Source organism: Poecilia reticulata, linkage group LG14, assembly GCF_000633615.1.
Source record: "Poecilia reticulata strain Guanapo linkage group LG14, Guppy_female_1.0+MT, whole genome shotgun sequence".
Taxonomy (NCBI): Eukaryota; Metazoa; Chordata; class Actinopteri; order Cyprinodontiformes; family Poeciliidae; genus Poecilia; species Poecilia reticulata.
In genome coordinates this window covers 5,211,642-5,228,396 of record NC_024344.1, presented here as the reverse complement: position 1 = coordinate 5,228,396, position 16,755 = coordinate 5,211,642, and the positions used below count along the sequence as shown (strand labels likewise).

The 16,755-nt window shown below is 38.9% G+C and overlaps 1 protein-coding gene across 5 annotated transcripts in view; it reads right to left on the bottom strand.

Annotated features, from left to right (window-relative positions):
* Positions 1-16,755, bottom strand: part of LOC103475687 (stAR-related lipid transfer protein 13) — a 56,684-nt gene that overhangs the window by 19,621 nt on the left and 20,308 nt on the right. The window lies entirely within an intron of this gene.

Genomic DNA, 16,755 nt, shown 5'->3' with positions numbered 1-16,755 from the left:
AAAATCTTCAGTTCTGATTCAGAGCATAACTGCTCTGTTACAGAAGTGACACATGAAGTCACTGCAGACTAAGTCATCAAAAAAATGTGACAGTAGCTTAGTAATATTATTTTTAGAAATGTGCAAAGTTCATAGTTTGGAAACAGCAACAAAGAGTGAAATCTTTGGGTCACCAAGTCTCCATGGCAACCATTAAATGGTGTCTATTTTATGCTATTAGGTGGAGGATATGTGTTGCTATGGGYCTGTTTCCAAAAATACCAGAAGGTATGAATGGAACTATGTATCAAAATATCCTTTGCAATCCATAATTCTTTAATGTTGTAGTCTGATAAAACAAGAAATCAAAGAAAAGTTCATAATAACTCCTGTTCCCATTTAGACTAAATGAATTAAAAAGCTGTCAATTAGCAACAATAGCAYATATTCATTAAACTGAAAAGGAGACAAAAGTGGTCACCAAAAAGCAAAATTTAAAGTTTAAACTCTTCATTTAAAAGCAAAATATAAACAAAAACACGCAGAGTTCTGTAAACCACCTGCCTCATAGCACCAGTAAGTCAGACAACAATGAACACAACACCTCAACACCCCCATCAACACATGTGGCTCTGTGTCTTTAAAAATCAACCTGTTGACAGGAAGTCAAGTGGCAGAAAGCTCCACAAGACCAAAACGAAAGTATTCATGTGGATTGCTGGTGTGTATTCACTGGATTTTACATCCAGACAGGCAGCCAAATATTCAGCGTCAATGAAAGAAAAGGCCAGRGGAGCAATCCATGAGCTGGGGGTGGAGATGATTAATGATAAAGCTGTTTGCTTGTGTAAATCCCTTTGAGTATATCTATGCTTACTAACAAACTAACACACACACATTCACTTAAGCATTCACAAATGTGGAATTAAACCCCCCAAATCCCATATGCAGGGGGAGACACCCAGTTTCCCTAATCCAACAGATCTGTAGAATTACAACTAAATCCCACCACGCACTCATTCTGGTTTTTTTTTTTTTTTTGTCTGCCCCATTTTTGTGTGTGTGTGTGTCTCAGTTTACTTTTTACTTCTTATTTCAACATCGCAGTCTGTTTTTATTACTCTGGGTAATTTTTTGAGTACATTTTAGCACACTTTTTCTTTTAGCAGATATCACTCCAGTTACATAATTTGAAGTATGTTTTGAGACTATTTATCCATTCAGTTTTTTTTCTCCCCCCACATTGAAACCATTTGACTAACCTGGATATCCTACCTCCCCTCACTGACTATAGCAGAGTGGAAAATGCATTGTTAAATACCAGCATAGTTGTACAGCCAGATGCCTGAATTTTAAGGATTCYCCATCTTTAAATCTGATCCAKACAGATGTGGACTGTGTGCCTCTGAGCTGATGGGTTCAGCAGCAGTCTGAGAGGAGCAGTGAAGCACAGGGGAACCTGTGAGTGCTAGTTTAAAGAAAAAAATGAAGGAATGAAAATGAAAATGAGTGAAGGTGATTACAGGGTGGCAAGGTGCTGTCGTAAAATTAATTTGGTGTYCAACACCACAAAAAGTAACTTTGTTAAATGAATTTCACAAATAAATTTGTGAAATGTTTAACCAATTCAACCTAATTGTTTTGAAAAGGTATTTTCTGAGAATGTTGATCCAGTTGACTTTTTTTTTTTATTTGTTGTGTGTGGAGTCCAGCAGAGAAATGTAAGGTTGATTCATTTGTCTGGGTTTTATGAAACAAAAGATTTGAACTTCTGGACTTGTGGTAGGGAAAGTTTATATGTTGGAGCGCTAATTTAAGTCTGTATCCTGATAACTTTGCTAGTTTAGCAACAGTGCTAGCATTAAATCCTGAGAGAGTTTGTGCTAATGAAGGGTGAGTCTTTACTGTGSTTGTCAGGGAAAAAAGATTTAAATATCATGTTGAATAGATCATTGTTTTACACTTTTAGACAAAATAGTTGTWATTGCTTGTTTCTATTAAGATGGAAGATAAATGAGAGGACTTCAGGAATGAAACGTTTTTGATTCTACTGCCAAGTAGAGTTAAAACATTAATAAGGTTTCTAAATGAATATGAACTTGTTTTCCTATAATATATATATTATAGAAGGATGTCTGCTGTGATGGGGGGGAGTGGGGGTACTTAACTGGAAGTCGGACCCCAAATTAAATTCTGCTTAGGGCCTCATAATACTTTGGGAGACCAGCTATGCCCACTTGGTCTGTGGAGGCTTGATGGATCCTGAATGTGGGAATATTTTTACTTCAATCAGTTTAAGTGCCGCACATCTCCGTAATTGCATTAAACCGAGTGGACAGCTGCAGCTCCCTCTCTCCTACTCTTTTTTCCCCCCCTTTTCTTCCACCCTCTCTGACGCACAGCCTATATCCAGAGTGTGCGCTTCCAGCTCGCCACTGTAAACACAGAGGAAACTGATTGCTGACCCTCCTAAACTTGGTGCATTAGCGCTCATGTTACAGCCCACTCTTGTGGCTGTGAGACCCGAAATAATAAATGGGACTAGCTCACTAATATAATCGTTAAGAATTACAAAAAATGTCTAGAAAGAAAAAAAAAATCAATAGCCTATCAAATATGAACGACCGGCATCTGAAAGCGCTGCTGTACTCCTTTCCACAGCACATGCCTGCGCTGTTTTGAGCACTAAATTTGACAATGACCTTCCCAAAATAATCAGGGAGCGCTCTGCGCATGACGCCACCAGGCTGTATGCAGCTGGGACTGGAAATAAACTTTCGTCCCGTCTGTCGATATTTTTACAAATTGCCGTGGGTTCAGCAGGACTAAATGAGATTAAGCTGAGGAAAACTAACTTTATCTCAATGATCTGGCAAGACAGCAGGATTTTCCATGAATTAAGATGCTCAGATTATTAATTTCAAAAGAAAATKTTTTACAAGAAGCTCCAGTCCTCCGCGTGATTGCCGTGTAGTATAGATTCTAATTTATCTACATGTTAAGCCTGTCTGATTTTTGACGTTTGGATGTCTGACCTGCGAGTCGCCTCTCCCGGACATTCCTCCACAGCAGATCCCAAGCCTTGGACGTGGAGTCCCGCAGCTGCTCACTGATCGACCGCCGCAGCTGTAGCTTACTGACAGACTTTCGCTGTGTTGTCATTGCGGTGCAGCCGGACGCATTATTAATACTATCACGAATCCCGGACTAAAATCAGCGTTAATCAGCATAAGATTTCTCCGGTTCTCCTGTATTCCGGCTCCGGCTGGGACAGCGTGCCCCGGCTGCTCCTGCCGCAGTGACCGTCACCGCTTCACCTGGTCCAGGCTATACAGCTCCGCGCTGCGTCACCTCCCTGCACCAGCAGAAAAGGTCTCTTTGGCCCCCCAAAAAGCCAGAATCTCACCGATCCCGCATCCCTACATCCAGTCGCTTACAGAGCGAAGGTGACGCACTGTTTCAACATAACTTCTCCATGTGAGCTACAGAGCCAGATGTGAGAGGCGGATTCCCCCCCCTCCCCATGTGCAAAGACTCTCTCTCTCTCTCTCTCTCTCTCTCTCTCTCTCTCTCTCTCTCTCTCTCTTTCTCACTACCACACGTACGCACATCCGCACACACACAAAACCTACATGATCAGTAGAAAATAACTTTATTCTTCAGTCAATCTGGTTTCACTTTCAATCTGCTTGATACGTAGTAATAACACTCAGCCATACCACACATTACATGCACACAAGTTGCAACTGTCCTGCTTGTCGCCAGAACAAGCCAGAGTTTATGTGCTCATTCAAGCGCACATCTGACTGCACCCAGTCACTGTGGCACAACACAGATATTAGATATTCACTGGAGAATGGCCTGAAACCCTGCCATGAAAATGCAAACTGACCATTTCAATGCAGTGCCTGGTAGCAACAGTTAATTGAGGAAGTGCACTACATTTGAACAAAATCTTTTAAGTAAAAAAAAAAAAAAGTTAATGTAAACATGATACATCTGCGATCAGTGGTTGTGATGTTCTGTTCCAGCAGGACCTAATCTGGAACTATGAGGTTCCAGTCTCCTCATCATCACACTGATGAGGTGACAGGATTAATATAAATTAGTGGTGGAAATTTTGTTTGGGTTAAAAACAATGACATTTTTTTGCCACTGGACACAGAATTATTGCAGAATAATATATATCAACATACCAACTAATTATTGTCTTCATCCGGGAAGACATAGTTTCAGCAAAACAATGCCAAACATGAGTTCTGACCTGAAGTTCACACATTTTCAGAATCAGAATGCCTCATACAGATTTTGTAAAGTTCAAGAAATTGATTCATTACAATTTCCTATTTACATTTTGGTGAAAATTTCTTCCATTGACTGCACAACTTTTCCATCATAAACAGAGCATCTGCACATCAGACATAACTAACATAACTAAGACAGAGTTTCTCTTTAAACACCCATCATGTTCAGTCTGACAACCTAAAGTGAAAGTGCTTAAGCCGTTTCTTTTTCTGAGGCACTTTCACCCCCTCTGACAGGTTAAGAGTTTGGGAATTTCCTCCTAAGACCCAAGTTCTTCCCGTGTTATCCCAGGAATGCCAGACAGAGCCATCACAACGGTCCAGAACGCTCCTCAGCTGCCTTCTGCCTGACACCGTCGGATGTCCTGTTTGTGGTGTTGAGTTGCAGGTCAGCGTGGACCCTGTGAGGAGGGACCTGATTCGGCATTTCGGCCTGTTGAAACATGCTTGACATCTCTGGCAGTCAGCAAAATCTTGAGGTCATGTCGATACCAAACACCACTTTGCTTGTAGGGCCGTCTGCTAGAGGTAGGGATCTAAATTTTCACTGGAGCTATTATTTTTACCCTTGAAATAACAGTATTTTATTTTACCTCAACTCTTGACACTTGCTGACGGAAGACCAATGTGTAGTCATTGGTCTGCGATGTCCGGTGACAGTACGATAGAGCGGCCTGGTGATTTACCTTCCTACATTTTACCCTTCTGTGTCTTGGACTAGAGTCATGTCTGACTCTGATACTCAGCAGTGATGAGAGGAAAAGTGTTTTGAGACGAGAGATGTGATAAAAAATTTTTTTTAAAAAAGCTAGCAATGAAAGACGATGAGTGAGTGACCGAAGGGTGGAGGAACCGGGGAGCTCAGAGGAGACAAAAGGCAGAGTCAACTGACAAGACCACCAACACACAGGAGTTCAGGAGCAGATGGAGAGAAGCTACACAATCGATTATTAGACGATTTAGCAACACCTAGAAGCACCTAATTTCCTTTTAGCATTTCATTAGGTGTAGTAAGACTTATGTCTTTATTTGGTTTTGCAAATATTGTTGCTCCTTTTTTTAAAAAGGACACCAATTTACCTAAACATAACACATGCATTCAGTTCCTCTTTACTCTGACCACCATACAGAACTTTGTCCTTTTTTTGTTTGTGCTGTTTATCACACACCTTTCAGATCATCAAACAAACTTTACTTAATTCAGCCTCACTGGGGAGTTTTTGAGAATGAACAAGGTTTAACATCATGCCACAGCGTCTCAATCAGACATAAGTCTGGACATTCAYTAGGCCATGCCAAAACCTTAGCTGCTGTTTTGTTGTTGTTGCTTTTTTAGCCATCAGTGTGCCTCAGATAATTGCTCCACTGTTTAACGTTGTGCTTGAACTTAAGATCACACATTTATGGGAGAACATTTTCTCTCAGGACCCTAAAGAGCTACAATAAAATTATTTAACTAACAGTTCCCTCATTGGTAAGAACAGCCTAGTCAAAGTCTAGATCTAAAAATTCATGTTCATTTCAGTCTGATTGTGCTTGAGCTACTTTGCAAAGTGGAATGGGCAGACATTTCACTTTAAAAAATATCACAAGACATGCAACTGTACTTAAGCAATATGTGATTCTACAATGTATCAATTAAGAGAGGCATGCAATAATTTACCTAGATTTATTAATAAAAATTCTTGTAAACCATTCATCAACTTCACAGCTAAGCTACAGGTCAGTCATAGTATCCCAGTAAAACTACACTAAAGTTTGTGGTCTGAATGTGAGAAAAAGGTAAAAAGGGACACATTTATGCAGAATTTAACAAGGAAATTTTGTTTAAATGGTTTATTACTAAAATTTCCATTATTTATGCTGTGAAATTTAGCATCACAGCTGCATATCACCGTTTTTGGCAAGGCTTCACAAAACAAGTTGCAGTGTGGGAATGAAAAAGAAACTGAACTCTTCTGTGAGAAAACTACTGGACTTCGACTAAGCCAGTCAGTTTTGTATTTCTCCTCTGTAATGATACAAAGCTTGTCCATGGGGTCAATCTTTAGTCTGGACAGGGAGAAGGAGCCCTGCAGGAAGTCCGTCTCGGCGTAGCAGCCAATCAAAACACCCATCCAACACATTCCAGTGGTCAAGAAGCCAATCAAAACAAAACGATTGACAGAGATGGGATCTGGTTTTCTGAACAAATACACAGCGAAGCATGGGCGTTCGTTGCTCTGGGAGCAATCAGATCTTGCTGCAGTTACAGGAATGAACAACTGCTGCTGTGGAGAACCCCGTTGTCTTCTTGGGACTTAAAAAGGAGGAGGAGGAGGAGGAGGAGGAGGAGGAGGAGGACAGAGTTTCTGCCCCTTTACTTCCAGGCGGGTCATTTGAGGTTAGGAAACTCGGTCATATAAGCAATGTGGTCATGCTGAGTAAAAACTATATAGCAAAAAACTGCATGCTGAGGGTCATGGAGGTGCTTAGTGATATTTTTACTGGCCTGTCTCGAGCGGCTGGAGAATCTCACAAACACAGCAGTTACATGTCCACATTCAGTGACCAGAACATTAGTCTTGAAAAACTTTTTCTGGAATGCTGTATTTGGTTTCTGCCAAACACGTCCTCTGTTTAGTGTCAAAATAATTCAATTTTAGACTCACCTGTCCTAAGAACATTACTTCAAGACTCGTGGTCTTTTTATATGTTCTCTCTGAAAAAAACATTTCTTTGTTTCCTCATACAGGTAAGGTAAGGAAAGGTAAGTTTGAGTAGCCTCTTTTTGATTGTTCAGTCGTGTATTTTTAACAGTTTTCAGAGCCTGCTATTTCTTGTGATGGTTTTTTAGGGTTTTTGAAAATGTTTTTTTAGCATTCTACCCTCTGCTTTCACGGTGAACTTCTTTGGGTGGCCAGACGTGGGCTTGTTGGCAGCTGTTTTAAATGTAGACTATTTTTGATATATTAAAYTCGCTGATGTAAACTTATGCTGCGACCTCTGTGGACTGACTTCCTAGACTCATGAGCTGCTACAGATTAAGGCGTCTGGCTGCTCCTTTAATCTTACCATAGGGTTGTTTCATCAAAAATCAGGAGAACACCAGATTAATTCATAAAAACAGCATTTATTTAAATCAAATTTAAAAAGGTATTTTTTACTGGTTTTGTTTTAACATTTTCTCATGACAGTATTTTCTAGATGCTCTCCTTTACAGTGACAGAATAGCCGCAAGAAGTCAATATCTGCTTCTGCACACAGAAGCTGGGTTAGTGAGTTCAACACTAATCAATGATTTAACAGATCATGTGACTAAAGGCTGTGACAAATGCTTCTGCTTCACCTCCCCCTTTCTCACTGAAAATGTCCTTAAATCACCATGCCTTCTCTGCTAACATGTACGCTCTTCGGCTCATTTTTTTCTTTTCTCCATCCAGCCACTTTCTGTCTGCTCCTCATATTCTATTTTTAGCAGCCCTCAGAGATTCAGGCCAAGCAGCTCAGAGCATGCAACATTAAGACTGAAACATGCATCATGCCTACATGGTGGCATGTCTTAAAAAATATCATCTTGAATTCTGCAAATGCAAAAATAAAATCCCACAGAAAACCATCCTTAATCAATAAAAGAAATATGGATGTGGAAAGTACAAATATCAACTATTCATGATTGCAAAGGGAAATGAAAATTACATGGTTTTCAATATTAAAAGTGAGACAAGTATCTCTATGCAGCTTCTTTAATCCAACCTAGTTTCCATAAAAATATTTATCAAAACCATTAAATTCACACATGTGGCCTTTATGGAAGAGTTTCGAGAACTTTTTTGCATACATGCCGATGTCACCTCAATCACACCATCCCCATAGTGAAACATGGTAGTGGCAGCATCTTGCAGTGGGAATGTTTTGGAATTTGTTTGTTTTTAACCAAGTAAAGACACTTTCCAAGTGTTCTGTTTCTCCAAAAGTAGGTGGAAAAGCAGATTTTTCCACCTATTTTAAGATCATGTACTATAAACATGTAACTAAATACATCTAGTATGTGGATGACATGAAAAAATGAAGTAGGCTATGAATGCTTTTAAGAGATGAAAGTTGCACACTGCAATTCACAAAAACAATCTTTCATTCAACAAATTCAGAGAGGAATAAGGCAAACTAAGTCAAAATGTGAGACATGGATGAGGAATCACTTAAAAGCTTAAAGAGATTAATGTTCTCCAATTTTGAAAAGAAATCATTAATTTAGGTTTTCCAACCCAAAAGTTGAGTTAAGCTCTGACTTCCCTAATGCCATCAAAGAAAGTTGACAGAGCAAAACCCACAGAATCTGTACGCCGGAGTGAATCAACAGTGTCAGCATGTGTGTGTCAATATTTCTGCACTGGGCAGTGAGGAATGTATTTGTGGTTCCTACAGAGAAGTTGGCCGAGGTAAAAATGGGTCAAGTGCAAATTTAGTCCAATCCACAAACTGACTGGCTACCCAGTCAGCGAAAGTCCTTCTGTCAATATTTCCAACAACAGAAGAAAGCTGTTGCTGTGAACTTGCTGGTGTCTTTTGAAGTTTGTCTTCCTGCATGACGCAATTGTGCTTGAGTTTAAAGTCACAAAATGATGATCAGATATTTTCCCTCTGGATTATCTGGTGGAGAGAAGAATTTCTGGTTCCATTAATTACTGAAAGTCATCTGAGACCTAAAGCAGCAAAGCAGCTCCAGACCATCCCACTACGGTCATCGTGTTTTTCTTTTGATCTCATGTTCTTTTTCTGAAATGATGTTAGTTTTTCTTCATATATAAAAGATCACACACAACAGTTCAACTTTTGTCTTGTAAAATGCACAGAATGCCAAAACTGTTTAGGAATATCCAATCACTGCAAGCAGTGCTTTAGATGTTGCTTTGAGTCCTTATGTGACCTCCTAGATGAGTTGTTAGTGCACTCTGGAGTAACTTTGGTAGGTCAGCCTACTTTAGTAATCCTGAGACAATTCACCATAGAGCCATGGTTTTTGTTCTTTTTTTGTACAATTACTGTAGTCCTAAAGGATTAAAAAATACCTTTCCAAACACATAAATGTTGGGTCTGTTTTTTCCTGACCTGTTCTTACATTTATTTAGTCTGGGTTTTGACATGTTGTTTTGTAAGATTTTGTAGCCTGCTCCTTATTGTCTGACAGGTTCTGTTTGGGTGAATCCCTAATTCTAGAGGTATGTAGTAACCAGTTTGTGCATTGCTAGTATAAGTTAGTTGCTGCTGGTTAATTAATAGTGTAGTAAGTGTGCAATTACTATTTACACAAAACTACATTTGCTTGGATTGTTATTTTTTTCAACTAATGGAATCATCATCTAAAAACTATGTTTTCCACTTACTTTGTTACCACTGTCTAAAGTTAAAATCTGTTATGATGATCGGAAACATTTAAATTTGCCAAAAAACAATAACAACAAAAAACAGACAGAAGGGCGACCGTCCTTTTAAACGTAAAAAGGCTGACATGTCCAGAAACACAGTGCATTTCACTGCAGAGTGCACACTATGGTATGGAGAGAGGTGGGAAAAGAAGAGCAAACAATGGCTAATGGGTGTAAAGGAAACCCTGCAGGTCAAGGGAGTGGAGATTACATGTGGATAGGAGTGCCTTATTGCTGAGCGACTCATTTTTTATGGACTTGTTAGCTGGACATGGTGAAGTTTTTTAATAGCTTCTTAACCAGGATGATTCTCAGCAACTAACACTCATCGAGCTGAAAATAACTTAATTACCTTTCAATCCTCAGGTGAAAAAAACTATTATTTTAGCAACCTAAAACACTCCTAAAATGCAACAATGGTTTGCATTATTATATCCAATGTATGCATAATGTTGCATGCATTGGATCCAAATTTGCATTGGTTTCAAATTTAGATACATTTTTACATTTGAAGGTGGATGTAAAATTTACTGGTTAAGGGTTCCAGACCCTCAAGAAAACATCCATTTTCTTAACAAGTCAAAATATCAACTTGTTGTTCAGGCTTATAAAAAAAAGGCTACATTTACATTTCAAGACTAATGAACAGCAAAAGGTTCAAATTAACCTAAAAGCCTGGTTTATTTGGGATTTAAAATGACTGATGAATGTACTTGAAGTGATCAGACAGTTGGAGATAAATATTCATGTTTTACAGTCATGCCTAAAAATAACGCCTTTATAATTTACTTACTCATAATTTAATTTAAAACTCATTCTGTGAGTAATTCAATTTAATCCAGATTACCACAAAATTTTGTGCTTCAAGTGCATCCATCCATCCATCCATCCATTTTCTTRCACCCTTTTTCCCTCAGTGGGGTCGGGAGGGGTGCTGGTGCCCATCTCCAGCCAACGTTTCGGGCGAGAGGCGGGGTCACCCTGGACAGGTCGCCAGTCTGTCGCAGGGCAACACAGAGACACACAGGACACACAACCATGCACACACACACTCACACCTAGGGGCAATTTGGAGAGGCCAATTAACCTGACAGTCAGGAAACCGGAGTACCTGGAGAAAACCCACGCACGCACAGGGAGAACATGCTAACTCCATGCAGAAAGACCCCAGGCTGGGAATCGAACCCAGAACCTTCTTGCTGCAAGGCAACAGCTCTACCAACTGCGCCACTGTGCAGCCGCTTCAAGTGCAATACACAAACAATCAAGTTTGGATAATTTAAGCTGCATGTGACTGACTCTGTGAGGGTTGCTGGTTGACGAAATGAAATAAAATTCTGCTTAGAGCCCAATTCAGTCTTAGTCAGGCTCTGCTCACAACACTAACGAAAGCTGCTGGTGTAGACAATCTCCCGATGCCAATCTAAAACACAGTTTGCAGGTCATCGTTGCACATAAATGGTATTTAAAAGGAAAAGAGGCAGCTACTGTTTTTGCTTTTCTCATGAGAGTCCAGATCTAAGTTATTTTAGTCTATCTAAGACTCCTGGGGGAATCCTGAGGCGTTCCCAGGCCAGCCAGGAAACATAGTCCCTCCAGCTTGTCCTGGGTCTTCCTCTGGGTCTCCTCCTGGTGGTACATCCCCAGAACACCTCATCATCATCATCATCATCATTATCATCATCAACATCATCATCATCATCATCATCATCATCATATCAGATGTTGAGAAATTATTTTCTTTCAATTTTAACAATTTATTCCAATTAATGTTTTGATGTATTTCTAAATCACAATAGGTCCAATTCATATGTAGGTATTTACTGTAGAAATAATATTAAAATGGATGCTTCAGAAAAATGTAACGTGAAGAGTAAAGTTACAAAATAAAAGCAATTTAAATGTACTGTATGGGTTATCAATTGGATCTATTCAAAGTTGCCCATATGCTTTAAACCCAACATGGATTTACAAAAAAATATAAAAGATTGAGGCCCGTACGTGTAAAATGACTGCAAACATGGAAATAAAAAATATTGTTGTGGTGCTAAAATGATCAGAGGAAACAGCAGAGGGCAGAAAGGCTGCAGAGAAATGAAAAGGCAGACATGAAGGAAGGTAAGTTCAAGCCCTCGAGTTTTACAGCATTTCGCTCACAAAGAATCAATCAATATATCTACACAGCTTGCAACCTATGCATAAACCACAGACATAACATTTTGAGTTAATTATATGTTATTCGCAGAGGCATCTTCTTTCTGGTAGAAAATATCCTGTGCCCACAATACAAGGGACAGATGTGCTTTGGGCACAGATTCCAAGCATAATGTGATAAGGATGAATATTGATTTAATCTTGTTAAAGGAGCAAATGAAATTAAGTAGTAGTGCCAATGCCCCTTGACCATTTTCCTCAATTCCCCTACAAGAATGTGTCAAACGTTTACAGCACCTGCAGAGCAACAGAGTCTTTCCAGCCTGCAGAATAAAAACATATTCCAGACATGCAAGCAGCAGCATAAAAACACTGACTGATCATACTCTCAGATTACTCAAAGCCCCTTTGAGCACTTTCCAATAATGTGAAAATTCTGATGGATTACACTGTATGTTTTTTTATAATCCTGGAAAATGTGGAGAATGTGTGTCAGTGTGTGTTTTTTCAGACCAAGGTCAGATGAAGCTTATCAGTTGCTCTAAAATAGCTTCAGTTTTCTGAGATATTTTTTATAAAACAGGCACAGGATGACGTATTCTAGATTTCTGAATGCCTGAACAATTATACAATATACATATCTGGTGATCCCAAACACTAAGAATTCATTTATCTAGACCACAACATTAGAAATAAAGTAAATAAATACTGCAATTGGTAAAAATGATGAAGTATTCTCACCTCAAACTATTTATTGAACATAATTTAACTTAATGTGCACACTGCACACATGGCTACTTTAAAAAGTCACTATTTTAACACCAATGAGATATTTTATGCTATACATATTTAATAATGTATTGCAAAAGTGTTCATACTCCATGAACGTTTTAGCATTATAACCAAAAACCTCAACATATTTGTAGGGTCATTCTGCTGCAGGAAGTTAAAACATCCACTCCAGAAGCAGCCTCTTCCAGTTTTCCATCCAGTAAAGCATTTTATTTACTTCTAATTACTTATTACTAATTGGATTATTTAACTGAATGAAATAAATTGTGTGAAACACTGAAAGAGATACCATATTGGTTGTTGTACTTTCTTGTCGTACTGCATCTAATGGTCATTAAAACACAAGTCATGGAAATTTATAACATTTCAAGCAAAACTTTCCATTAATGAAGCCAGAGAATAACTAATATATGTTTCGTCCACATAATCAGCTGCGAACTCTGTAAAATATAAGAGCTAAATTATCAAAAAGTAATGTCAAAACACAAAGAATGAATGCTAGGATTAGCCTAGCAAACTAAGCTGCATATAATCATCATCATCAAGAGCAAGATGCAAGTTCATTCAATAGTGGCAGGGATGGGACAAAGAATCAATTTTTTTCTTATGAATAATGTTTGTTTTTTGTTTGTTTTTTTTATCAAAAACTGTGTTTTATAGAATCTGTGAACAGTGTAAACTCAGTCCAGTTTTCACATTTCCACATATGGAAGTTCTCACTCAAGTCCAATACTTGGGTGGTCAAACAGCAGACAGGTAATGCTAAAAACTTTAGTGTAGTGCATATATGCTGCAACACCAACTTTAGCACCATGACAGTAACCGCTCGCTAGTGTCGATATTCCCAGGGCGCTTATTGTTTGCTACTGCTTCACTGCATCTTTTTTCAAGACTAACAATTTAAGTGTTAACCCTGCAAGAAGTTTGCAGACACACCAGACTGTGCAAAGCAGGAAATAATCCCTTTTCAAACTTCAAAATAAGAGTCAGGTATAAATTTAAGAGTTTCAAGCTCTCCTCCATATCTGGTTAGATAATTGTCACTGATACTGACTTAACTGGGGCAAGTCGCATGCTCCCAGCAACTGAACAGCACTCGATAATCTTCTCTCAGATGAGAAATATTTTACTGTTTTTTGCGTGTCATAAGACATCGCCCCACCTCTAGTCAATATTCGCCATTGCTAAATGCCTATTCTACCAGAAATAAAACAAATCATAATTATGACATCCCTCCTTATTTATAATGTTTATACAGTAGCCCAAACTTCAGCCAGCAATAGTCAGGGTCACAACTTTCTGCCACAATCATCAGCTAAAAGGCTCCGGTGCTGAATCAAACTGAAACGTGAAACTTTAGTACATTCTTTAAACAGTTTTTTTACAGTGTGGTAAGGTTACACTGTCTTGCTGGGTGAGGCCACTGCCTTCAGGGAGAGCCATCACCATGGAGGCATGTGCTTCATCAGCAGTAATGCTGAGGTGGGTGGTACGCGCAACAGCTATGGCCAACATGAAGGCCACCCAAAGTCCTGCAGAAGATGAAAGCATTGATTTTGTTCAGTTGTTCTTATCAGTGGTTTTAGTGTCGTGTCTAACTGGCTTGTGGTAATGAAGCACAATGAACAGCAAGGTGTCACCACAATGCTGAGGCAGCACCGTCACTGAACTTCCTGCTTAGAACATCAGAATAAGAAGTCTTCACCAACTGAGTCAACATAATCATCATTTTAGCTTTTCTGCAATAGTATAATAAAGTATTAGTATTAGGGCTACATGTATAATTTTCTTTTCCATTGACATTTTTGGATCTCCCTTTGGTGGTTGCTTAATTTGATACAATAGTTTTTAGCATGTTGGTTTTTTTGGGGGCAGAGGGATTTTGCCCCCCTAAACATTAGTCTTGTACAGAAATTACGCAGTATGAGGCCCTACTGGCTGCAGAGATATGATAGACTAAAATACATTTGATTTGTCCATGACTTTCAAATAAATCTGAAATAATAACATATATGATCACATTTGTTTTATTTAATCAACATTTATTCCTACTGTAGCGCTAAAATGGCCACACAGACTGATTATTAAAGATGCTCCTAATAATGACTTTTACACATAGATTTGAGTAGAAATCTACTAGGTGTTACTAGATTAACACCTAGTAAGTTTAATTCCAAAATGTGTTTGAAATGAATTGTTCCTTGGGATATAGAAGGTTATATTATGTATAATAATAGAACAAGGTTCTTTTATTAAACAAAAGGTCCCTCTTGAAAATGAGATCTGGATCTCAACAGGGTTTACCTGGTTAAATAAAGGAAATGAAATTTTTAAAAAGAGCTTATTATATTATACAATAAAACTGTGTTCTATTACATAATAGTAGAATAGAATTTTATTATTATACAATAAAATAATAGAACTTTATTCTAATAATATAATAAACAATATAATAAAGTTCTACTATTATAGATAAAACCTCAAATGACTTGTAACAAAGTGAGATCAAGCTGGGCACGTTTTGATTATAGGTTCATAAGGTTAAAAAATATATATCTTTCCTCAATGATCAACTATAACAAGACACTGCTGACACAATAATCATAATCTCATAGTTAAATGCATTTACCCAGAAGACCTCTACCGATGCAGCAAATTGATTTTCCAGAAAAATCAGATGGGAGCTCAGCTACTCATGTTCTCGGGGGCTTGAGGGCAGAAATGGCATGAGCCACATACCATGACACCACAAATGTCCTCCCAGACATGGCTACAGATATCTAATAAAGCTGTCAAAGTAAATAAACACATCAAAGATGCGTGCTGGGGCTAATTTCAATAATCCGCAGTCAGCCACCCAGCAGAGGTCACAGTGTGAACGCCAGTAGTTCTATTAAATTCCCTGGAGGAATTCCCTGTTTATCCGACGCAGAGCAGAGTGAATGTCAGCTATGTGAGGCGAGATACGACCGTATCATATCCCCGCCGCTCAGCAACAAAGAACCAGACCACACAGGCCGACAGCACACTGATTGATTAGGAAGGATTTCTGTCAGAGCACCGAAGTGTTTCCTGGCATCAGAGGACAAATAAACACTTGAAGAGAAAAAACAAATCTAAAGTCTGAAAGTTCGAATGGCTGGTATAATCCCCACTTCTCCTTCAGCATCGCTGTGTTTGTATGAAGTGTTAGTCTTACAACTACACAAACACACAACACGTTCACCCTGCCCAGCCTGTCCAGCGTCACCACTGGCCTGGCCAAAGCCTCCTGGGCCTCATTACCCAGGATGAAGCTCTCCCAGTATGAAGAGGACCCAACACAACTACACGCACACTCAGAAAAACACAGCAAAGTAAACAAACCTTAAACGCAGCGAATGTGACCGAAATCAACGCCCTGGGATCCACTTAGCTACAGCAGCCATGACATCTGTTTGTGCCAATCAAAGGGGAACACGTTCCGAAGATAAGAGGTACAGATGAGGTTAGGGCTCATTCATCATTTTTGAGAACCTGGCATCAGTTTCAGTGAATATCAGTCCCTGAATTGAAACAAGAACATTCAAGTTCAATATAAATCATTCAATTTTTACTTCCAGGTTTGTAACATGACAAGATTATAGTGTAATGCCAGGCAAATTTGTGCAAAACCCTTGAATTTTTGACAGTTTTTCACATTACAGCTACAAATTTTACTGGGATTTTATGTTATAAACTAATACAGAGCAATCCATAATTGTGAAATGGAAAGAAGAAGATACATGGCTTTCAATATTTTTTAAGAAATTAAAAAAAAACTAGGTTGTGAAGTTGTGACCCAAACTTTGAGGAAGTCATTGAGTGCTATTCTGGTTATTCTAAATTAGCGGTTCTCAACGTGGGCGTTCAGAGGACGGCAGGGGGCGCTGGTGGACATTTTTATAAAAGGGTGGCGCTGGGATGCCTATGGGATGCATTTGGTCGAAGGTAAACTTTACACCTTAAATGCACAACAATGCCAGTTTAGACTTTGAGCAACTTCGTAAAACTGTATTGTGTAACATTAAATCATGCTTGTCTGCAACAGTATCTATGGCAGCTCTTCTTCTTCTTCTATTCAGTGTTTGTTAGCTTCT